This window comes from Artemia sp. Qi Xiang Cuo, chromosome 21, assembly GCF_049724085.1.
Source record: "Artemia sp. Qi Xiang Cuo chromosome 21, ASM4972408v1, whole genome shotgun sequence".
Lineage (NCBI taxonomy): Eukaryota > Metazoa > Arthropoda > Branchiopoda > Anostraca > Artemiidae > Artemia > Artemia sp. Qi Xiang Cuo.
This window is the reverse complement of record NC_142814.1, coordinates 8,867,982-8,892,468: the sequence shown is the minus strand read 5'-3', so window position 1 is coordinate 8,892,468 and position 24,487 is coordinate 8,867,982. Positions and strand designations below refer to the sequence as shown.

The 24,487-nt window shown below is 36.1% G+C and overlaps 1 protein-coding gene across 1 annotated transcript in view; it reads right to left on the bottom strand.

Annotated features, from left to right (window-relative positions):
* The window catches only part of LOC148939212 (BTB/POZ domain-containing protein 19-like), a 183,175-nt gene that overhangs the window by 100,980 nt on the left and 57,708 nt on the right, over positions 1-24,487 (bottom strand). The window contains exon 2 of the mRNA XM_089106812.1: positions 23,355-23,491. The gene's annotated coding sequence lies outside the window, so the exon portion shown is untranslated. The remainder of the gene's footprint in view (positions 1-23,354; positions 23,492-24,487) is intronic.

Below are 24,487 nucleotides of genomic sequence, written 5' to 3'. Positions count from 1 at the left end.
GAAAGGTCTTGATTGAATTCAAAAAAATTTAGAAAGAATGTTAAACTTTTTTTCTCATTTGAAAATAAAATCAGTCATACCACAACTAGTCCTATATTCTACAGCAAAATTAGACTTGAAATTAAAATTTATTTATGTATTTCGGAAATAATGAAATTAAGTGGAAGATTTTTGTTTTCTATGGAGAAATTAGAATTGAAGCGTGTTCTTTGGTAAAATTCAGAAGAGATCTTGAACTTTTCTATCTTCTATGAAACATTGAGCCTGCTAGTAGTATCTTTATCTCTAAAAATTCTTTTTCTTTCATCTCTGACATTTTCAATAGATATTCTGAGCGTTTGACGTTCTAGCATACCCTAAAATAATGAACACTTAACAAAATAATGCATAAAATATTTTTAATGAAATAATGAGATGTAGAATATTAATATAAAAATACGTTAAATACATTATTAAGCATTATTAGTACACTTGCGATTCACTTTCCGTCAATTCATCTTTATATTCATTGATGATATTGTATGCTAATGTCCTTTTTATTCTGCCTGTGATTTCAATGTCTATTGTCACATTATTTTTACATAGATGGCAGTTCTGGCAGGTAGACATGATATGATTTCTTACACTAATGCAGCAGTAGGCCTTTCTTTTCTTCTTTGCTTTCATTTGAATAGTAATACCAGAACGATGGGAATAGGATCTATCAATAGGTATCATGCTACCAGAACTGTAAGCAAGGAGTTGCCCTCGATCATCAATAATTGTTTTTAAGTTGTCACTCTCCTTTAGCACTATCATCTCTGGTGCTCTCACTCTCGCATATCCACCTTGAGCAATTTTGAATGATTTCGATATTCCAAAGAAATCTAACTTCTCGCTGTCATGACAACGCATGCATACATTTCCAATAGTGTTACCGCTTGCACTCGTTTCATAGTTCAGGTATTTCTCCTTGTCAGCATTCAATACGACAATGATTTTATCATGTGCACATTCGTTCGTCGAATAATTCATCCTCACTTTTGTACAGATATGAATTGTGTGTTTATCCTTCCACTGCGTACAAAATACTGATTTAATGCATGCAATAAACTAGGTAGTGTCGATAACCTGCCATAGAGTACCAGTGGGAAAGCCGCGTCTTGTCCATGAACAAGCACAGAGTACGATTGGTAGAGCCGTATGCATATTTCATGTCATTTCATGATTTAAGAAATTAGAATTAAACTGAAACTGTTCATCTTCATGGAAAATAATTACATATCATAGTATAACTTTTCCTATCTTCCACCGAACAATATAGAATTAAACTTTAAATTTATTTATTTCTGTGAAATAAAGAATTGACGAGGAAGATATTTGTTTTCTTTGGTGAAATTAGAATTGAATTGTGTTCTTTGGTAAAATTCTGAAGAGAACTTGAACTTTTTTAACTTCTATGAAAAATTTGGAACAGTATTTTAAATTTTTTCATCTGTTTGAGAAAAATCTGAACTGAAGTGGAAAATTTTTATATTTATTTTGGGAAAATAGAAATGATCAATAACTTATTTTATTTTCATTGAGAAAATTCAGAATTGAAGTTGAACTTTTCTTCTCCCGGGAAAATATTTAGAACAGAACTTTAAATTTGACTCTCTGAGAAAGGTCGGAACTGAATTGAAGATAATTTAGAATTAAAGTGAAACTTTTTATCTTCATGGAAAATAATCACAATCATAGGATAACTTTTCCTATCTTCTACGGAAAAATTTAGAATTGAACTTTAAATTTTTTATGTCTTGGTGAACTTAAAACTGACGTGGAAGCTTTTAATTTTCTCTGGTGAAATTAGAATTGAATTGTGTTCTTTAGTAAAATTCAGAAGAGAACTTGAACTTTTCTATCTTCTATGAAAATTTGGAACAGTATTTTAAATTTTTTAATATGTTTGAGAAAAATCTGAACTGAAGTGGAAAATTTTTATATTATTTGGGAAAATAGAAATGATCAATAGCTTATTTCATTTTCATTGAGAAATTTCAGAATCGAAGTTGAACTTTTCATCTTCCGGGAAAATATTTGGAACAGAACTTTAAGTTTGACTCTTTGAGAAAGGTCGGAATTGAATTTAAGAAAATTTAGAATTAAAGTGAAACTTTTTATCTCCAGGGAAAATATTCACAAGTATGGTATTGCTTTTTCTATCTTCTACAGAAAAATTTAGAAGTGAACTTTAAATTTCTTTATGTCATTGTGAACTTAAAACTGACGTGGAAGCTTTTTATTTTCTCTGGTGAAATTAGAATTGAAGCGTGTTCTTTGATAAAATTCAGAAGAGAACTTGAACTTTTCTATCTTCTATGAAAAATTTGGAACAGTATTTTAAATTTTTTCATCTGTTTGAGAAAAATCTGAACTGAAGTGGAAATTTTTATATTATTTTAGGAAAATAGAAATGATCAATAGCTTATTTCATTTTCATTGAGAAAATTTCAGAATCGAAGTTGAACTTTTCGTCTTCCGGGAAAATATTTGGAACAGAACTTTAAATTTGACTCTTTGAGAAAGGTCGGAATTGAATTTAAGAAAATTTAGAATTAAAGTGAAACTTTTTATCTCCATGGAAAATAATCATAATCATAGGATAACTTTTCCTATCTTCTATAGAAAAATTTAGAAGTGAACTTTAAATTTCTTATGTCTTGGTGAACTTAAAACTGGCGTGGAAGCTATTTATTTTCGCTGGTGAAATTTGAAGTGAAATGTGTTCTTTAGTAAAATTCGGAAGAGAACTTGAACTTTTCTATCTTCTATGAAAAATTGAGCCTGCTAGTAGTATCTTTATCTCTAAAAATTCTTTTTCTTTAATCTCTGACCTTTTCAATAGATATTCTGAACATTTGAAGTTCTAGCATACCCTAAAATAATGAACACTTAACAAAATAATGCATAAAATATTTTTAATGAAATAATGACATGTAGAATATTAATATAAAAATACGTTAAATACATTATTACACACTATTAGTACACTCGCGCTTCACTTTCCGTCAATTCATCTTTATATTCATTGATGATATTGTCTGCTAATGTCCTTTTCATTCTGCCTGTGATTTCACTGGCTACTGTCACATTATTTTTACATAGATGGCAGTTTTGGCATATTGACAAGATATGATTAATGACATTATTGCAGGAGTATGCTTGTCTTCTCCTTCTTGTTCTCTTTAAAATGCTAATACCGGAAAGATGACGATAGGATTTATCAACAGGTAATGTGTTACCAGAAACTCTAGCAAAGAGTTGTCCCCGATCATCGACAATTATTTTTAAGTTTGCATTCTCTTTGAGCACTAATTTCTCTGGTAATGTTACTCTTGCATATCCACCGTTTACACGATTGAAATTCTTGGGTACTCCAAAGAAATCTAACTTCTCGCTGTCATGACAACGCATGTATACATTTCCAATAGTGTTACCGCTTGCACTCGTTTCATAGTTCAGGTATTTCTCCTTGTCTGCATTCAACACGACGATAATTTTTTCATGTGCACATACTTTCGTCGAATAATTCATTTTCACTTGTTTACAGATATGAATTGTGTGTTTTTATCCTTCCACTGCGTAAAAAATACTGATTTAATGCATGCAATAAACTAGGTAGTGTCGATAACCTGCCATAGAGTACCAGTGGGAAAGCCACGTCGTGTCCATGAACAAGCACAGAGTACGATTGGTAGAGCCGTAAGCATATTTAATGTCATTTCAAGATACATAAAAAGTTCAAAAAATACAATGTTAAAAAATTCAAGAAATTATTTATGAATTGTGGAGGGGACTCTTTGAGGTTGGAAAATGGGTTTAGGAATGACATTACGAATGGAACTTGTTCAGAAAATATATAATAAAGCAATAAAAAAGTATTAAAAAAAATGGAGAGGGGACTCTTTGGGGGGCCCGGGGAGGGTGTTTGGGGGACCCTTGGGGGCCGGTTGGCCCTTTGGGAGCCCGAGGGACCTTTGATGACCAGGGGAGGGCCTTTGGGGGTCTGAGGAGGGCGTTTGGGGGATTACATTTCGAAATTTTTACTTTTAGTTTACTTTTTTGCGGCGCATCCCTGCGGCGCAACCCTGCGGCGCCTCCCTGCGGCGCATCCCCTGCAGCGCTTCCCCCGACCCGCGACGAATCTCCCTTGCGGCGCATCCTGCCGCACTTTCCTGGCCCGCGGCGCATCCCTGCGGCGCTTCTTGGGCCTCGGCGCATCCCCTGCGGCGCTTCCCCCGACCCGCGGCGCATCCCCTTGCGGCGCTTTCCTGACCCGCGGCGCTTCTCGGGCCCGGGGGACCTTTTGGGGACCGGGGGGCCTTTGGGGCACGGGAGGGCCTTTGGGGTTCTGGGGGCACTTGAGGGCCAATTGGTCCTTTGGGAGCCTGGTGGACCTTTGGGGGCCGGGTGAGGGCTTCTGGGGTCCGGGGGGCCCTTGGGGGGTCGGGGGGCCCTTTGAGGGCCAGGGGCGGGCCTTGGGGGGTCTGAGGAGGGCGTTGGGGGGGCTGGGGCTCTTTGGGAGCTTGGGGGGACCTTTGAGTACCGGGGGCTTCCTTCGGGGTTGGGTAGGGGGATTGGAACCCTTTGGGCTTGGGGTAGAGGACCTCACAACACTGTTCAAATGGAACTTGTGTATTATAACGACCACAGAGTTTTACCCTCAAATTCTCTTCTATAATCATCTTTTAGAATGTCTCTAACTGTTTCGCTGAAATAATCCCATAAAATGGCTAAAACGGTTTCGCCCAAATAATCCCTAAACGTAAATTCAGCGTGTTCCTTTTGTTTTTGGCATCTCTGCGCTGAGGCATTTCAAATTAATAAGAAACCTGATTCCCGCGCTAAAACAATTCATCGCTAAGATGTTTCTTGGAGAATTGTTTCCATGGCAATGTTTATTAATATCTTTTGGAGTTCGACCAGTAGAACTGTTTCCGAGGCAAAGAACATTAATGACTTGGATCTATTCCTGGAGAAATGTTGACAGTACCTGTCAGACATTATTAAACTTTGCCCGGAAACAATTTGATTAATGACTGACAGCACACGTGTTCCAAATTCCCAATCGCTTTAATTAACCACGTGTTCTCCCTAGGGAGGCTATGCACATGGCCAAAACAACAACATTTCCGAACATGACCACGTGGTCATGTTCGGAGTAGCACCCCCCTTTCTACTGTCGTCATCGGATCATTTCTGACTCTCAAAAAAGGAACTCATTTGAGTCCCCTCCGAAGTTTACCTCTTCCATAAATACATTATATACCCCCGAGACATAAGTTAAAACCCCTCCCCGGGCTCTGATGGGAATTATTATGGCCCCAAAGTTTTGTTGTCTGATCACTGGACTATTTCAAACAAAATGGCTATCTCAAAAATTTTGATTGAACACATTTGGGGAAAAGAGGGTGTTTGTGAGAGTGGGAGGGGGGTTAGATGCCCTCCGATAAATTTTGACTCTTAAAAAGGCAACTAGAGCTCAATTTCCAATCAAATGAGCCACCTCTGAAGTTTATACGACCAACCCTTACATAAAAAACCTTGTATGCTCCAGGGGCATAACTTACAACACTTGCCTCCAGGCTCTCGGGGGTTTTGTTGGCCCTGGAGTTTGATTGGATACATTTGGGGGAAAGAGGGTGTGTGGGGGGGGGGGTAGATACCTTCCGATCACTTTTGACTCTTAAAAAGGTAACTATAACTTCCGATTTCCAATCGAATGAGCCTCCTCCGAAGTTTATACGATCATACTTCCCATATGAGTGCCTCTAGGGGAAAAAAATAATAAAACATTTCCCCCTCCCAAGCTCATTTTTTCCCAAAATCACCTGATGAAAATTTTGAGATAGTCATTTTGTTTAGCACGGGCGAAATATATAATAACTATGTCTTTGAGGATGACTTAATTTCCCACAGTCCCTGGTGGAAGGGCTGCAAGTTGTGAACTTTACCCAATGTTTACGTATAGTATTGGTTATTGGGAAGTATAGGAAGTATAGGGGCCTAGTTGCCCTCCATTTTTTGGTCACTTAAAAATGGCACTAGAACTTTTAATTTACGTTCGAATGAGCCCTCCCACGATATTCTAGGACTACTGGGTTGATACGATCACCCCTGGGGAAAAAACAAAAAAAAAAAAACAAACAAATAAACCCGCATCCGTGATCTTTCTTCTGGCAAAAATACAAAATTCCACATTTTTGCAGATAGATAAGGGTTCTCTGATACGCTTAATCTTATGGTGTGATTTTTATTAAGATTCTATGACTTTTAGGGGATTTTTCCCTCTTTTTTCGAAAATAAGGCAAATTTTCTCAGGTGCGTTTATTTTGATAGGTAAAACTAAACTTGATGAAACTTATATATTTGAAATCAGCATAAAAAGTTTATTCTTTTGATGTATCTTTTGGTTTAAAAATTACGTTTTTTAGAGTTTCGGTTACTATTGAGCCGGGTCGCTCCTTACTTACAGTTCATTACCACGAACTTTTTGATTGGGATGGAGGAGTAGCTTGCACAGTTGTCTGGGCCACATGAGGCTTGGTCGTACATTAAGTTGCTAGTAATAGTAGTAGTAATAATAAAATTGAATTTGAATATCGGTAAAAAGGTGAGAAACTCAGTCAATTTGTCTACAACAGAGACATTGAAGAAGATACCGACCTACGCATATACGCCGTAGATTATACCCACCTACAATATTAGATCATATTAGATCATACCCACTTACGCCTCGGGTATTAGATCATACCCACCTAGGCGTAGTCGACTAGTCACCTCTGAAATGTTTAGGTTTTACAATTTTTTCGATAATTCCCTGTTTGTTCACATGGTTTGCCTATTTTTCTTTTGAAGATTTTTAAGTTCCTTTCCTCCCTAATCGCTCGCTCCCCAAAACAAACTTTTGTGCATGTTACCGAAGAAGCCTGCCTGGAGGGCCCGTATCTAGACCCCTGAATTATTGTACAGCTTTTGTAAATTACTCATAAATCACAACAATATCAATATATTTCACCTTGTTTTCTGATTTCCAATAATCCCCCTGCCATAAAGTACGTGCCCGGCATGAAAGTTGGTCTACACCTATGGATGGACGATTTTGTATTCTTTCATAATAGTGAAAAAGAAATGTTTCGCTATTTTCAAAATTATGGGATTTTGAAAACGCTCAAACTGAATACGATCCGTTGATCACCTATTTGACAAAGCAATAAAATGGCAGGATTCCATTACAGGTACATTTTTATACGCGACGAGCATGTAACCCCTTAATTGACCTATTCATGTACTTTTTTAGTTTTTTCTTATTTTATGTAATTCCATAGATTAAAAGCTACTTTATTCTAACACATTCTTAAGGGGGCGGGGATACAGATCACACAACATCAGATAGCTTTCCCCAGGAATGGAAGGTCCAAAACAAAAAAGGGGTTATATTGTTACATACGACCAGATTTTATAAAAAAAAATATGAATAAGTGAGTTAAAACGGTCTTATTTCCCTCAGTCATTTAAATTCAGTATACCATAAGGCAAGTGTAATTCAATCCTTCGCATTTTGCTTTTACACAATATGATGGTATTCGATTACACAAAGGTGCCAGTATGAGGGCCAAGCTGACACCCTTCAAAACTAAGGGTCTTCAAGAAGTGTTTTTTGTTTCATTTTCATTATCCTAGCGATTAAATATCATTTTTCATGGTCTCAAGATTTAATATGGCTTCACTGAATGAACTTCAGCTTTTTATTACCTCTAAGAAAACTTACAGAAGTTAATTGATATAATTTCCAACTACGAGTGTTGGATTTTTTGAATAGTTTGCGTTCTGAGAGCAGCACAATTGTCGCATCTGCAAGTAAAGTCGTTATCTGCATTCATTTCGAGAAAGTCATTTATAGGCTTATATCTGCAGTGAAAAATTCCGAGAGTTCCAACAGATACGTACCGATTTTTATAGAGAATGAATCACCCGTAAACTTACTAAAACTTGAAGCTGGAATCGATCGGAAAGGTGAGAGTATAAAGAATTTTTTCTATGGGTTTAAAGACTAGGCTAGAAAAGCAAGAGATATAGCGTTGGGCTGTTTGGAGTTTGGGTGAATAAAATTATTGGTACTTGTTAAGAAAGCGGTAGGTGCACGAGAAGTGAAGTTTGGTTAATGCTTATGAAACAGAACAAAATATGATAAAAATATAACAGTTCATGAACAAATTTGGCTATATATTTGCAAATTAGGGGGGTGGGGTAAAGCATAGCATATATTAAATACGTAACCTAACCTAACCTAACCCAACCTCGGTACCTTTTAGTCCGCCTAAACCCCAAAAACTAAAGTTTAAATATAGTTCCCGGAGTAAGAAACCTTTTGTAATACATCTTTATACAGCGTCTCATATAAGTACCAGGTACCGGGTAATGCGTCTCGTTTTCGCAAAACACTTACCGCTTTCTTAACAAGTACCAAATTATTTTACATTAAAATTACAACTTCAATACATTAGAATATAGGGTACTTCCGTACAATCCAGAACACACTCGAGAAAATTGCTCTGAAGAATCTGAGATAACTAGGGTGACCAGATTTTCTCAGACCCAATGCGGGACATACCAAAATTTGACCCAATGCGGGACATACCAAAATTTCATACCAATATTACTAGGCTATCATAAGCTGGAATAACGGTAGTCTTACTTAGCTACAGTTATAAGTTTTTTCTCTCAGGTTTGGTTTGTTCTTGTAGACAATCCTGCTTTCACTAAGGTCTAATTTTAAAACTGATGATATATTTCAGTTACAGTTGCTTACTTACTAAGGCAAAATATTTGTCCTGGGAATTTTTATTCCAAAGAAAATGGTAAATTTAGTAATTAACTCACAAATAAGGTCACTTAGGAATAGGCATACTTTTAGAACAAGAATTTCATAGCCTTTTGATTCCAAATAGCCTAAAACATTCCTTTGTGTCAGAAAAGAACTTTGAACACCCCCCCCCCCACCCACCCTAGAGTGTAAATATATATAGCCTACTTTGAATTGGGGCACGCTGCCCCAAGCATCTTGGCTAGGGGTTTACCTTATAGTACAATAAATCACACTTAATAGCAATAGGGCATATCCTGTGTCTGCTTTTATCAAAACATTTTCATTGAGATTAAAACATTTTTATGAATATATGTGAAAAAATATTAAACTTATTAAAGTAATTCTAATTTTTTTAATCTAAAAATGTTTTAATCTTTTTGTATCTTTTTAAAAAAGCAGGATATTTTGCGGGACGTTTTCGAATGCAGGGCGAGGTTTCGGAATCCGGGACTGTCCCGCACAATGCGGGACGTCTGGTCACCCTGGAGATAACCGTTTTATAGCTGTCTGTATCCGGAGACAATTAGCTTAGGCACAAAGGAAAAACTATGTCATAGTTACTTTTTGATTACATATTTAATATATTGAGTTGGTATTTTGGTCAGGTTAGGTATTTAATATAATGCGTTGTAGGGCCTGTTTTCCATAATTCTTTGTTGTAGTTTACATATTTTTGTTACTAAAGTATTATATTTTCATCATATTTTGGTATATTTCATTATTATTAACCTAACTTCACTTCTTGAGTGTGTTCTGGATTTTGCGGAAGTACCGAATCTGGATTCAGGTGTGTAACAACTGAGCTTGCGATATTGGTAAAAGTCCATTCACTAACGCAACCCTCAAGAATTATATCAAGTATATGCATTAGTATTTAATAGGCTACCTTTGAATTTCTTTCCACATCTTAGGTATTTCGGAATCTAATCTTACGACAAGGCTGTATCTTTTCAGCCTTGATATGAATCTCAACATTAAAAAAGCTGGAATAAGAAATATTGGTACTGTTTCGCTTAATGGTACACAACGGCTGTAGACAGTCGAATGAATGCCGTGATGGAGACCTGTAAGCGGGTAATTGTTATCTAAATTGATCGAAGAGCGTGGTTTCTCATTGAATTTACAATATTTAAACTGTTGTTTTTTGGGGTTTAGGGGGGGGGGGAAGGTCCCTAGGTGAGTTTACGTATTTAATAAATGCTACGCTTTTCCCCCCACCCCCCACCCTCCTAATGTGCAAATATATAGCCCAAATTTGTTTATAAACTATTATATATACATCCTATATTATATTTTTTGATTAGCATTAACCAAACTTGACTTCTTTAGTGTGTACCATTAAGCGAAACAGTACCGAAATATCACAGTAGGCCCTTTTGAGCATGGGCTTCAGGAAGTGAATGGCTACCAGTGGCTACCGGAATGTCCTGGGCTAGCAGTGGCTACCAGTATATCATCGGCTACCAGTGGCTACCAGAATCTCATGGGCTACCAGTGACAACCAGTATGTCATGGGCTACCCGTGGCTACCAGTATGTCATGGCTTGCAGTGGCGCAATTTCGTCAAAATTCTGGGGCAAAGTTGGAGCCAATTTTCCCGAATCAAGTGAAAAAGACAGTGAAAACTGAAAAATGAGTCATATAATACCATAAAGGCAAAGATATACTAAAGACAACTGAAAACTGTTTCTCTGGATATGTGAATTATGCAGGCATATCTAATTTTGACGAGATTTTTTGCGGAAACTAAAATTCAGCTGGGGGGAGGGGGCAGACTGGGGGTCTGGGGGGAGCAAACTTGGGTCTGTGGGGACCTCTCACCCCGATTTCTTTTCGCATATTAGGTATTTCGGAATCTAATCTTACGACAAAGGCTGTATCTTTTGTTCGAGAGGGGGGGGGTACAAAAACTAAAAAACGCATCAGAAATTTGTTAATATGCATTTTTGTTACTCTTTTAAGAGTCACACAATAATTTCGGGGGGGGGGGGGGTTAATCCCCGTACCTCTCCCCTGGATATGGCCTTGCTTGGGGTACTGTCGAATTATCAGTTGAGCAGCCGTCTCTAGAAGTAGAATAGTTATATTCTAACGTAAAAAAGTTTCGACTGAGCAAACGCATTCCCAAAGATTAAAAGGTAAAATGAAAATACGAAAAAAATACCAAAAACAGCTTTTATCTCGAAGTCTCGAAAAAAAAATTAAAATAAGTATTGTCAGTGTACTAAAACGTGAGAAATAATTTCTTGCTACCAAGAAAATATAAATGGATAAAGTTGTCTTGGAATAGCTGCTAACTGTAACGACCTCCAAGGAAGATAATATGTTGCTAAAGACGCATCGAGCGGTATGTTCAAGTTTTACATGTCTGTTTTACATGGAAAATGCTCAAAATTTTCCCTTAATTTTCAATTTGGCTTTACTCGTGTAAATATATTTTTGTGGCATACTTTGCGTAAAAAAAAAAAAAAAAAAAAAAAAAAGCTGTGAACTAGATGTTTTTTTATGATCACATCTATAGCACCTTCTATTTTCATAGGTAAGTTTTTCGCAAATCATATTATTGACTTATGAATAAAATGAATATACCACTCGATGCCTTTTTTTATGCTCTTTACGAATATAATAATCACTTCTATCGGAAATTTAAGCTCTTTTTGAGCTCTTGAAAATGACAAAAATATAAAAACCTAACATAACCAACCTGATAATTTCAATTCAATTTAAATTTAAAATTGAATTTTGTAATGCACCTCATGGGATATTTTGCTACAGCTTCTTCCGTCAGATTTATTATTTTCGATGTTTCGTCGCATTCTTGAATATTCGGCGTTAAGGAAGAAGAAAATGGCATAATATTGTAAAATTTATTGTTACAATTTTCATTTATCCAACTTAATCGTGGAAAGTCAGTGCTTGTGGATTAAAAAAAAGGATTTATTATGAAACAGTAAGTTTAAAACAAATGTTTAAGCCTTTTAACACCCTATATATTTTTATATTTTTGTAATTTTCAAGAGATCAAAAAGGGCTTAAATTGGAATTCCTAATGGGAGTGTTCATTATATTCGCAAAGAGCATTAAAAAGACATCCAGTGGTCAATTCACTTTATTTGTAAGTCAGTAATATGATTTCCGAAAAATTTACTTTTTCATACACTTTTTGTCTTTTGAAAATTTCACCATCCCCCTCCCCCACACAGAAGTACAACTAAAACTAACTATGCTTACATTCAGATAACCAAATAATTTACGGACAACTACAGCGTTAAACTTTCAGTTAGGTCCTCGGTAGTATAGTGGTCATGTCCTGTCAGGTCCTAGTATAGTCCTGTCACGCGGAAGACCGGAGTTTGATTTCCTGCCGGGGAGGATTTTTTAAATTCTCTTATTAATTTTTCTCAGTAGTCGTTTTTTCAAATATGATATATTAAGCACATCGTCGACTCTACCGTCTTTACCTAAGAATAGTGAATTATAAGTCATAAAATAGTATTTTAGGGCTGTATATCTGCCTTATTGGTACAAATGACCAGACTCGTAATATTTCCCTAAATTTGCAGCATTCTGAAAAACTAGCACTTTACTGCGAACTAACCTTACTTGAAGTTTTGAGAATCGCATACTGAAATTCACTGTTTTCATGTTCGGTGACAGACAATTGAGAGCATTATAAATTGGTCTTTTGTTTTCTGCAGGGTACCTATTTTCTGCTCCTAATCGTGTTTTGTTGCGTAAATTTTGTGTTTTCAGTACAGCGCTTTTTGGGTGCCATATGACACTTTTGATGGTGTCATCAACTCGAATTTGTAAAAAGCGGTTATATGTAAAAATGGCTTTGAAATGAGCCCTTAAACAGCTTTCTATAATAAACGAAGAAGAAAAAAACAGAACAAGAAGAAAAAAAAGACACAGTGCTACCCATGCAAAAAAGTGATTTTCCTTGTTGTTAATGGCTGGAGGCTACAAATTTCCTTTACAGGGTTTTCGACAATGGAGATTCTATTACTATATTCTTTCTTTTTATTAGAAGCAAATTCTTTAGGGGTTTCACACTATTTGGTCAAAATTCCTATAAATTTCGGTACTTTTGTATTATTCCAAACAAAACCCAAGAGATAAAGTTAGGTTAGTAAAGACCTATTAAGACTCACTATACTTTACACCCCCTCCCCTAATGTGCAAATATATACCCGAATTTATATATTTTCAATGCATTTCTGCCACCCATAACTTGTTTTTCAAGTTTTTGTTTCGTCACAGTAGATTCAATTTACAGGCACACGGGTTGAAACAAGAAAGACGCATTGCGAGAATAGCTGGAAAATATATAATATAGTTCGGACTATATATTTGCACATTAATTGGGGGGGGGGGTAAAATATTTCGGGTCTGCATGCCAAATGTGTTAGCTACAATTGTTCTGTATATTATGGAGGTAAGAATAGTTTCATTTGGGTTAACCTAACTTAACTTCTTGGGTGTGTTTGGTATAATACATAAGTACCCAAAATTGTTTTCAAAATAACACTTTACTATTAAGATTAATCAGAACGATAATTACCATTCCTGAATCAGCTACAAATTGGATTTTTTTTTCATGAGGTATTTTTTTTTTAAAACGCTTTTTAAACTTTTGGTTACTACGGGCCTTGGCCTACTCTTTACTAGGTTGCAGCCAGGGCCATATCCAGGAAAAAGTTTTTTCTCGAAGGGGGGGGGGGGTACAAAAATCCTTCAAAAAATCTTAAAGATTTGTTTATATTAATTTTTGTTACGTTTTTCGAGTCGGATAAACATTTGGAGGGGGGAGGTCAAACCTCTTACCCCCCTGGATACGGCCTTGGTTGCAGCCATAGTTGCATCCATGAAAAAAAAAATGATAGTTGATCTCCTTTCCCATTCTGGAAAGACAATGAGACCCTCCAAATTCTTTTCAAGCGCGTTAATGATGCCCCAAAAGCAGAACTGACTTAGAATCGATTATGAGCATCATATCTCTCTTCACCTACTGTTACATTTGGGGCGGTATGCTTTCAAAACAAAATCTTGGGGCCACATTGCAACCATTACGGTCGTCATTGTACTTTGTCAATGTCAAAATTGTTGTCGGATGATTCTTGTCTACATCAAATCTTTGAACACTAGGCCTGGGCAGATAAGTTACATCTCTAGCTAAATATCAAGGGTCAAATATGACAGAACAATATTTCAGAATTTCAGAATCTAAGAAGCTGTTTCGTAAACAAATCGATGTTCTATACTAAAAAGGCCCATATTCGCGACCAGACCCATAAGCCGGAATGTTTCAGGAGAAAGGGGGGGGGGGTATAAAAATATTTGGAAATTTGAACAAGAAGTCGTCAAAAATTTAAGAAAATTTAGTATCTCCCACGGACTGGAGGGGTGTTGGTAAGGCTACACTCCCTAATACCCCCTGAGTACATCTCTGGATGCAACAGTTCAGCCCTACCATGTCATAATGTATTCCCAACAAAATTCTAGTTTCGGAATAAAGACGATCTTTAATCTCATGACTGAAGTATATATAAAAAATGGAGATAAAAAATGGAGGTAAAAAATGGAGATAAGTACCATTGATACAAGGAAAAGCTCCATGAAAATCGGCTCTTTTAAACTACTCCAAATCGAAATAAAGTGTCGACTTTAATCAAGGATAGTACTGAAATTAAGTTCAGAGCAATTACAGTTGAAGTTACTAGGTTGCAAGAAAATTTTAAGTAGTCTATGTTTAGAATATTGAACTAGGCGAAACCAAACTGGAGGCATTCTAGTGAATTTGAATCATCAACCAATATGGCCGATATGGTCATCAACTGATATGGTCATATGGCGATATGGTCATATGGCCGATATCAACCTATATGGTCATCAACCGATACACCATAGTCAGTACCAATATCATAATTTTGCTTGAACTCTTTGCAAGTGTAGTTGTCTTTTGAAATCAACAGGTTGTTGATGTTTGCTTATCAATTTTTACGATTCAACTTGGCAACGTTGAAGAAAATGTGATAAACTTCATAACTTCATATACATAACTTCATAGCAATATAGACTTCATGATTTTGAAGGAAAAGATAAATCTTAGAAAATAGTGGTTTTCAAGGAAAAATAGATCAATCTATTCTTGATGGGTCTAAAATAAGAACCAAACGGTTCTTATGTTAATGTCCTTTGTGCTTTAAACAAAGAAATTTTTATTCAGGAAGATATGCACATGCGCTGTCTATTGTTATTTTACTTGCATTTTTTTTACTCCAGGAAGGAATATACGCATGCGCTTAGGGTTTTTAGGTGCGGCTATTGAGAGCTAAGACTGGGCCCTGATTTTTAACAGTTAAGCTCCTAATATGTATTTCAACATTAAAAAAGCTTGAATAAGAAATATCACAGTAGGCCCTTTTGAGCATGGGCTTCAGGAAGTGAAGGGCTGCCAGTGGCTACCAGAATGTCCTGAGCTAGCCGTGACTACCAGTATGTCATGGGCTACCAGTGGCTACCAGTATGTCATGGGCTACAAATGGCTACCAGTATGTCATGGGCTACCAGTGACTACCAGTATGTCATGGGCTACCAGTATGTCATGCGCTACTAGTGGCGTAATTTCGTTCCAAAATTCTGGGGGGAGGGATGGTGGTGGGGGGGGGGTAAAGTTGGAGCCAATTTTTTCGAATCAAGTGAACATGACAGTGAAAACTGAAAAATGAGTCATATAGGCCTATTACCATAAAGGCAAAGATGTACTAAGGAAAACTGAAAACTGTTTCTTTGGAATTATGCAGGCATATCTAATTTTGACAAGTTTTTTAGCAGAAACTAAATTTCAGCTGGAGGGCAAACTGGGGTCTGTGAGGGGCAAACTTGGGTTTGGAAGGAACAGTTGTCCCATGCCCCATATAAGATTACGCCCCTGGAATTTACCATGAGGAGGGCAGGGGGGGGGGCTCCAGCCCCCCTGGCTGAATGACGCTGCCTTATATTTGTATTAACTATAAAAAAAATCCACAAAACAATTTTTAAAAAAGAAAAGTAAAGACCTCTTTTAAGCCAAAAATGGGCAGAAATTAAGTCAAATATCCTTCAAAGCGTAAAACTACCATAAATCACTATCGATAAATAAATGAATCTCAAAACAAACAGAAATTAGAATAAATAGCCGAGTCACACTCATAACGAGGAAAAATTAATATTAGTAGGGCCGATAACCCCATGCTTTCCCAAGACCAGAGCATAATTTAGGCTTTACTAAAAAAAAAAAAAAAAAAAAAAAAAAAAAAAAAAATGACCGTGGATTGTCAGTTTAGTATACATATACTGATATTTATTCCTTAAAATCCCAATGTTTTTTTTATATATTTAAGTAAAAAAAAGTGAAAACATCTAAAACGTATTTTGTTTTCGGTAAAGCGCAAATTATGATCTGGTCTTTAGAAGGCATGTGGGCTATCTACTACTATACTATTACTACTATTACTATACTATACTATACTATACTATACTATACCATACTACTACTACTACTATTACTATACTACTAATGTTAATTTTTGCTCGTTTTGAGTTTGACTCGGCTATTTATTCTAATTTCTGTTCGTTTTGAGTTTCATTTATTAATCGATAATGACTTGTGGTAGTTTTACGCTTGGAAGATTACTTCCATTAGGCCAAAAATCTGCCCATTTTTGGCTTAATGGAGCTCTTTACTTTTCTTTGAAAAACTTGTTTTGTGGAAAACATTTTTTAAATTAATTTCTGTTCGTTTTTTATTGACATAGTCAATTTCATGAAAAAAACATCATCTTTTTCGGTTATCATAGGCAGCGCAATCGCGCTACCTAAGTAAAGAACGATGGTCGCACAATGTATTATTATTATTTTTTTTCCATACCAGGGCACTTCGTATCGAAGGAGTAGTCGTTCAAACTTCGAAAAGGGCTCATTCGATTGAAATTGGAGTGGCTAGTGCCGTTTTTAATAGTCGAAAACGATTGGAGGGCAACTAGCCCCCCCCCCCACCACCCATCATTCCCCCAAACACATCCAATCAAAATTTTGAGATAGCCATTTTGTTCAGCATAGTTGATTTCCAGATAGAAAATATGTTTTTGAGGAGGACACTCCCCCACAAACCTTAGGGCAAGGATTTTAAGTTATGCCCCGGGGGCATATAAGAACGATGTTGGCACAATGTATTATTTATTTTTTTTTTTCCTTTAGAGCAGGGCACATCGTATCGAAGAAGTTGTCGTAGAAACTATGAAAACGGCTCATTCAATTGGAAATTGGAGAGGCTTGTGCCCTTTTTAATAGTCGAAAGTGACTGGAAGGTAACTAACACCCCTTCCACGCCCATCATTTCCCAAAACACATCCAATCAAAATTCTGAGATAGCCATTTTGTTCAGCGTAGTAGATTTCCTGATAGAAAACATGTTTTGAGGAGTATACTCCCCCACAGCCCTCAGGGCAAGGGTTTTAAGTATGCCCTGGGGGCATATAAGGTTTTTTATAGGAGGCGTTACATAGAAACTTAAAAAAAAGCTCATTCGATTGGAAATTCAAAGGACTAGTGCCCTTTTTAATAGTCAAAGTGATTGGAAGGCAACTAGACCCCCCTCCCACGCCCATCATTACCCCAAACACATCCAATAAAAATTTTGTGCAATCCAATTCGTTCAGCATAGTTTATTTCCCGACAGGAAATTTGTTTTCGAGTAGGATAATCCCCCACAACCCTCAGACCCAGGGTTTTCAGTTATGCGCTGGGTTCATATAAGGTTCTTATAGAAATCTTTGTTGTAGAAACTTGAAAAAGGGCTCATTCGATTTGAAATTTATGCCTTGGGGGCATATAAGGTTTTTATAGAAGGCGTTGTCGTAGAAACTTCAAAAAATGCTCATTGGATTGGAAATTCAAAGGGCTAATGCCCTTTTTAATAGTCGAAAGCGATTGGGGGGGAACTAACCCCCCTCTCGCGCCCAGCTTTACCCCAAACAGATCCAATCAAAATTTTGAGATAGCCATTTTATTCAACTTAGTTTTAAGTTCTGGAAATTAGGTCTTTGAGGATGACAGCCCCCCCACAGCCCTCAGGGAAAGAGTTGTAGGTTATGCCCTTGGGGCATATAAGGTTTTTATAGAACGCATTGTCGTAGAAAATTCGAAAAGTGCTCATTCGATTGGAAATTGAAATGGCTCATACCCTTTTTAATAATCGAAAGTGATTGGAAGGCAACTAACACCCCTCTCAAGCCCACCATTTCCCCAAAAACATCCAATCAAGTTTTGAGATAGCCATTTTGTTCATCTTAGTTGAAAGTTCAGGAAATTATACCTTTGAGCAGGACACTCCCCCCACAGTCTTAAGGGCAAGGCTTGTAAGTTATACCCTGGGGACATATAATAATTTTATTGAAATCTTTGTCGTAGAAACTTGAAAAAGGGCTCATTCCATTGGAAATTCAAAGGGCTAGTGCTATTTTTAATAGTCGAAAGTGATTTGAGGGCAACTAACCCCCCTCTCACGCCCACTTTTTCCAACAAACACATCCAATCAAAATTTTTAGATAGACATTTTATTAAACGTAGGTGAAAGTTTTGGAAATTAGATCTTCAAGGACGACAGCCCCTCCCCCTCACAGCCCTCAGGGCAAGTGTTTCAAGTTATGAGGTTTTTATTGAAAGTGTTGTCGTAGAAGCTTCAAAAGGGCTCATTCAATTGGAAACTGAAGGGGCTAGTGCCTTTTTTAATAGTTGAACGTGATTGAAGAGCGACTAACGCCCCTCTCACGCCCACCATTTCCCCAAACCCACCCAATCAAAATTTTGATATATCCATTTTGTTCAAATTAGCTGAAAGTTCTGAAAATTAGGTCTTTGAGGATGATAACCCCCTCAGAACCCTCAGGGCAAGGGTTGTAAGTTATGCCCTGGGGGCATATAATGTTTATATAGAAAGTTGATGAAGAAATTTCAAAAAGGACTCTACTGAAAAAAAAAGTCCAAAAGGACTTTACTGAAAAAAATACAAATGAATGTGCATTGTCAGTTTAATATACATATACTGATATTTAGTAATGAAAATGTTAATATTATTTGATTTATTAAACTTATAGAAGTAAAAACGTTTATATTTTGTTCAGTAAAGTGCAAATTTTGTTCTGGCCTTGGGAAGGTTTAGGGGTTTTGAGCCCAACTTATGTTGATTTCTGCTCGTTTTGAGTTTCAATCGTTTATTTTTTCTAAATTCTGTTCATTTGGGATTTTTTTGATGTTTAAATGCTAATTTGTGGTCGTTTCAAGCTTGTTAGATTATTTGATTTTATTTTTGCTCATTTTTTGTTGAATGGAGTTCTTTACTTTTCTTTGAAAAACTTATTTTGTGGAAAAAGTTTTTTTTAATTAATCTTATATAAGAATCCATAGTTCGGCTTGCTATTTGTATGTTGGGAGAAAACGTTTAAACAATTTTTAATCCTGACACAAATAGTATTTTCTAATTTATTTTTATACCTCCTCAAGTTAAACATCAGAAATAAAACTTAATACCATTCCAAAAGATTCTATCTATGCTCTTTGACAACCTGGATACACTTACACTCTATTTATTTAATAAATTGTAAGAGGAAAAGTAGTAATAGTAGTAGCCCCGAAAACTGCAACCTAATATCCCCAGTCGTTCTCGATGTATTGATGGAGTGTCTACAGACATAGTTGCTAAAGACATAGTTATTTGACCGTTCTAGTATGCTGAACCGAATGGTTGCCTCAAAATTTTGACTGGATGTGTTTGTAAAATGAATCGCTTTGAGAGACTGGCTGATTATCCTCCAATATCTTTTTACTCTTATAAGGGACACTAGAACTTTTAATTTTGTTTCGAAGTAGCTCATTTAAATGTTTCAATTATATTTTTAGCTATTATAGAGTGGTGCTGCCTATCATATTGCTTATATGCCCTTTTGAAAACCCGCATGCATACAGTTTTTTCTTTTAATTGAAACTCCCCCTAAACGCTGCCTAGAAGTTTTACCTCAATACTCTTAACGTCATTAGCTACAGTAACTATAGTGCTAGCATTAAAACCATACACATAGTGCCTTCTGGTTGGTTCAAAATCCCCCACAACTTACTCTTAAGGTCTAACTTAATAACATAAGTTGTTCTTGAGATATTGCTTTGTCACCTTTTCGAAAGTCCACATGCTCGTAGTTTGTTTTGAATTAGTTCAACATCCGCCTAAGTATTCCTTATATTTGATAACTAAAGGCATTGTTATATGATCTTTGGACTATCGGTTACAAACTGGCTGTCTCGCAATTTCGATTGAATGTGTTTGGAGAGAGGAGGATGCCAGGGAGGGTGGGAGGGCTATTTTCCCTCCATCACGATTGACTCTTAAAATAGACTAGAACTATACATTATCGTTCACTAAGGAGTAGCATTCATGAAGACGGGTTAAATTTTATTGCTTTCGCACCATTTTATTACAGTCCAATAATTATAAGCCTTATGACTGAAATAACCCATAAACCTCAATTTTGCTACCTAGCCTTAGAAATAAGCAGCGCTGATTGAAGTGGAATTTATATAGTTTTAAATACAAGCTTAAAAGGGCTGTACATGGCTTAAGTTATGATATTTAAACATCTTGGATAAGAGTTATGAATAATATCGTAACAGCTATTATGATGTTAGTTCTACCTGACAATACACATAATTCTGTTTCGACGATAGGAATTCGTTTATAGTAATAATAATATAATTTTTTTTTTTTTTTTTTTATTATTATTATTATTTTTCTTTTTGAGTCTATTTAATATAATTAATAAATTTAGTTTATTTATTCTAATTTTTTCTATAGTTTCCAGTTTATCTATATTTTCTTTTCTTCTCCTTCATATGGGAGTAAGTGATCATTTTAAATTTTCTTTTGTTTTTTATCTCTGAGTATGTAATTCATATGTCGTCCCTCTTTGTACAGGCCAATGAGCCTTTGAGGGATTAATAATTTGTAATATTGTATGTGTATTTAATGAAGAATAAAACTTATCTTATCTTATCTTATCCAATCAAATGAGCCTCCTCTAAAGTCCGCAAGACCACCCTTCTATAAAAACATTACATGCCCCCGGGGCATAACTTACAACCCTTAGCCACAGACTCTGGGGGGGGGGGCGGTTAACCCCAAAGGCTTTGTTATGTGATCTTTCGACTATTCTTGAACAAATAGCTATCTCAAATTTCAATCGTATACATTTGGGGAAAATATGACGTGAGGGGGTATAGCTACCGTCCGATAAATTTGCTCTAAACAGGGCAATTAAGCTTCCGATTTCCAATCCAATGAGCCCCCTTCGAAGTTTATACGGCCACTCTTTTCATAAAAAACAAATATTTCCTCGGGGCATAACTTACAAACCTTGCCATGAAGGCTCTGGTGTGAGGGTCTCATACTCAAAGATATAATTTCTGGACTTTTAAACTACGTCAAACTAAATAGCTATCTAAAAATGTTGATTGGAAGTGTTTGGGGAAATGATGGGTGTGGGGGAGGGAGGCTGGTTGCACGACAATCACTTTTTATTATTAAAAAGGGCACTAGCCCTTTCAATCTCCAACCGAACGAACCCTTTTCGAAGTTTGTACGACAATAAATTACCATCTTAAAATTCCCATCAGATGCATTCGGGAAAATACAATGTGTTTGTGTGTGTGTGTGGGGGGGGGGGAGAGGTATATCATAAAACGAAAAAATACGAGGATTATACAAGCCAGGAGAAATTATTGGAATAGGAGGGAGGGGGCTGGTTGACCTCCAATTACTTTTGACTGTTAAAAAGGCCACTAGAACTTCTGATTAACAATTCAATGAGCCCCCTCCGAGGTTTATACAATCACCCTTTCTACAAAAACCTTATATGCCCCAGGACATAACCTACAACCCTTGCCCTGAGGGTTGTGAAGGGGGGAGGTTGTCATCCTCAAAGTCATAATTTCTGGAACTTTAAACTACGCTGAACAAAATGGTTATCTCAAAATTTTGTTTGTGTTTGGTAAAATGATTGGCGTCGGGGATTAGCGGTGGTTGCCCTCCAATCACTTTTGACTATTAAAAAGACGCTAGCCTTCTCAATTTCCAATCGAATTAGCTCCTTTTGAAGTTTCTAAAACAAGGTCACCTCTTTCTATAAGAGGTGACCTGGTCAGAAAAAAATAATACATTGTGCTCGCATCGTTCTTTACTTAGGCAGCGCTATTGCGCTGCCTATGATATCTTTGTTTTGTGATTTCTATTATACAGCATTGGAGGTGCCGATTAGACCAAGTAACCCCCCCCCCCTAGAATTCAGTTTATGGATACCCATGCAGTGGCCCTGTCTTCACCTTAGGCGCCAATTGTGTGGAAGGATTAATACCTAGAAAAGGTGTTTTTTTCTAAGTGCTGTTGTACATGGTTATCAAAATTTATGAATTGTCATTATAAAGCAAACAGAAATCTTCAGCATGGGCCAACGCCCTATTGAATTCATTAAATGACTAAATGCAGCAGAAGTACTTCATGTGACCACAACCCATACTGTCCGTGAGTCATGACCACTTGAATTAAGAGGCGTGGGATAAAATTTATAGAAAGGACCCAATTATTTTCTTGAGTTAAGACTTGAATGAATTCATCGAGCATGTAATTTTAAAAGAATCAAGGCACTTGTGCATTATACAGAACACACCGAAGAAGTGAAGTTAGGTTTATCATTCATACTTCATAATTACCAGAATAATTGTAGCTAACACATTTTGCATGAAGCCTCACTATATTTTACGCCCAGCCCTCCCCTAATATGCAAAAATATAGCCCAAACTATATATTTTGAATGCATTCTGCCACCCGTAACTTTTTTTTCTAGTGTTTTTTTCGTCACATTTGATTCAATTTACAGGTAAATAGAAATACATAATTTGGGCTATTTATTTGAACCTTGGGGGGGGGGGGTAAGTATAGCGGGTTGCATGCAAAATGTGTTAAATATGGTTATCTTGCATATTATGAAGAAAGAATGATTAACCTAACTGCTCTTCTTGGGTGTGTTCGGTATAACACACAAGTATTTATTTGGTCCAAATGTTCACACTTCCCTCATTTTTTTAAGTTATACTCTTTCTCCCAAAACTATCTTGGAGTACTTATTTGCAATTGCAGAAGCATACAATCTCCAATGAGAAGAGGACGAAAGAGAGAGAGAGAGAGAGAGAGAGAGAGAGAGAGAGAGAGAGAGAGAGAGAGAGAGAGAGAGAGAGAGAGAGAGAGAGAGAGAGAGATCGGGAGAGGGAGTGATAGAGAGTGATTGAGAGAGGGGAGAGTGAGAGAGTGAGGAGAGACAAAGAGGGGTGAAGAGAGAGGGAGAGAGAAGAGATGAGAGGAAGCAGCCGATCTTACCTGATGAAAATAATTTTTACCAATATTCCTAACAGCTGTATTGCCGGCTTGAAAATGTTGTTTTGTTTTGTCTTCGATAAACTCTCCTGCCTTTTCTTATCCTACCAAGCTGTTACGTTCGAAAGGACTCAAGCTTCCTGTAAAAAAAAAATTACAAATTTGCTGTTCAACCATACTTTCCAAATTTCAAACCCTCTGCTTAGAATATGTGCAAACATTCGCTACCTCTACAAGCGATAGAGAATTACAGTAATTTACTTGCTACATAATTTTGGACTTGAATTTTTAGACTCGGGTCTCCATTTTGACGACAAAATACGAGATTAAGAAAAAATGTAGAAAAATAATGCTCGGAGAAAAAAAAAATTCCAAATCCAAATAATTTGAGAGTCTGTCAGAAATGGAAAATATCCCATAAAAATGCCCCAATTGCGTCCAAAAACTGAAAAATATAAAAATATATTATATTAAAAGTGGTGAAGATTTTTTTTTGTTCTTCGTAGATCATTTACTATTTTTGCTCTTTGGTGAAGACCTGATTTAGACTATTAAATATCACACTTTAGATATTTAAATGTATTATGACTTATTGAAAAAGAAAACAGTTTTTAGTTTTCATTTGTGCCTTGGTTGTTCTCGACTCGTTTGACTTTCATTTGCGCTTCTGAAAGGGCCTATTAAATTTAACTATTAAATCTCACACTTTAGATATTTAAATGTATTATGACTTATTGAAAAAGAAAACAATTTTTATTTTTCATTTGTTCCTTGGATGTTCTCGACTCGTTTGACTTTCATTTGCACTTTTGACAGGGCCACATCCAGGATTTTTGTTCAGGGGGGGGGGGCATATTTTTAGAGGGAGTTGAGTTACAGAGAACTTTAAAAACGCATGAAAAATGTGTTTTTATACAGTTGGGTCGGACAAATATATATATATATATATATATATATATATATATATATATATATATATATATATATATATATATATATATATATATATATATATATATATATATATATATATATATATATATATATATATATATATATATATATATATATATATATATATATATATATATATATATATATATATATATATATATATATATATATATATATATATA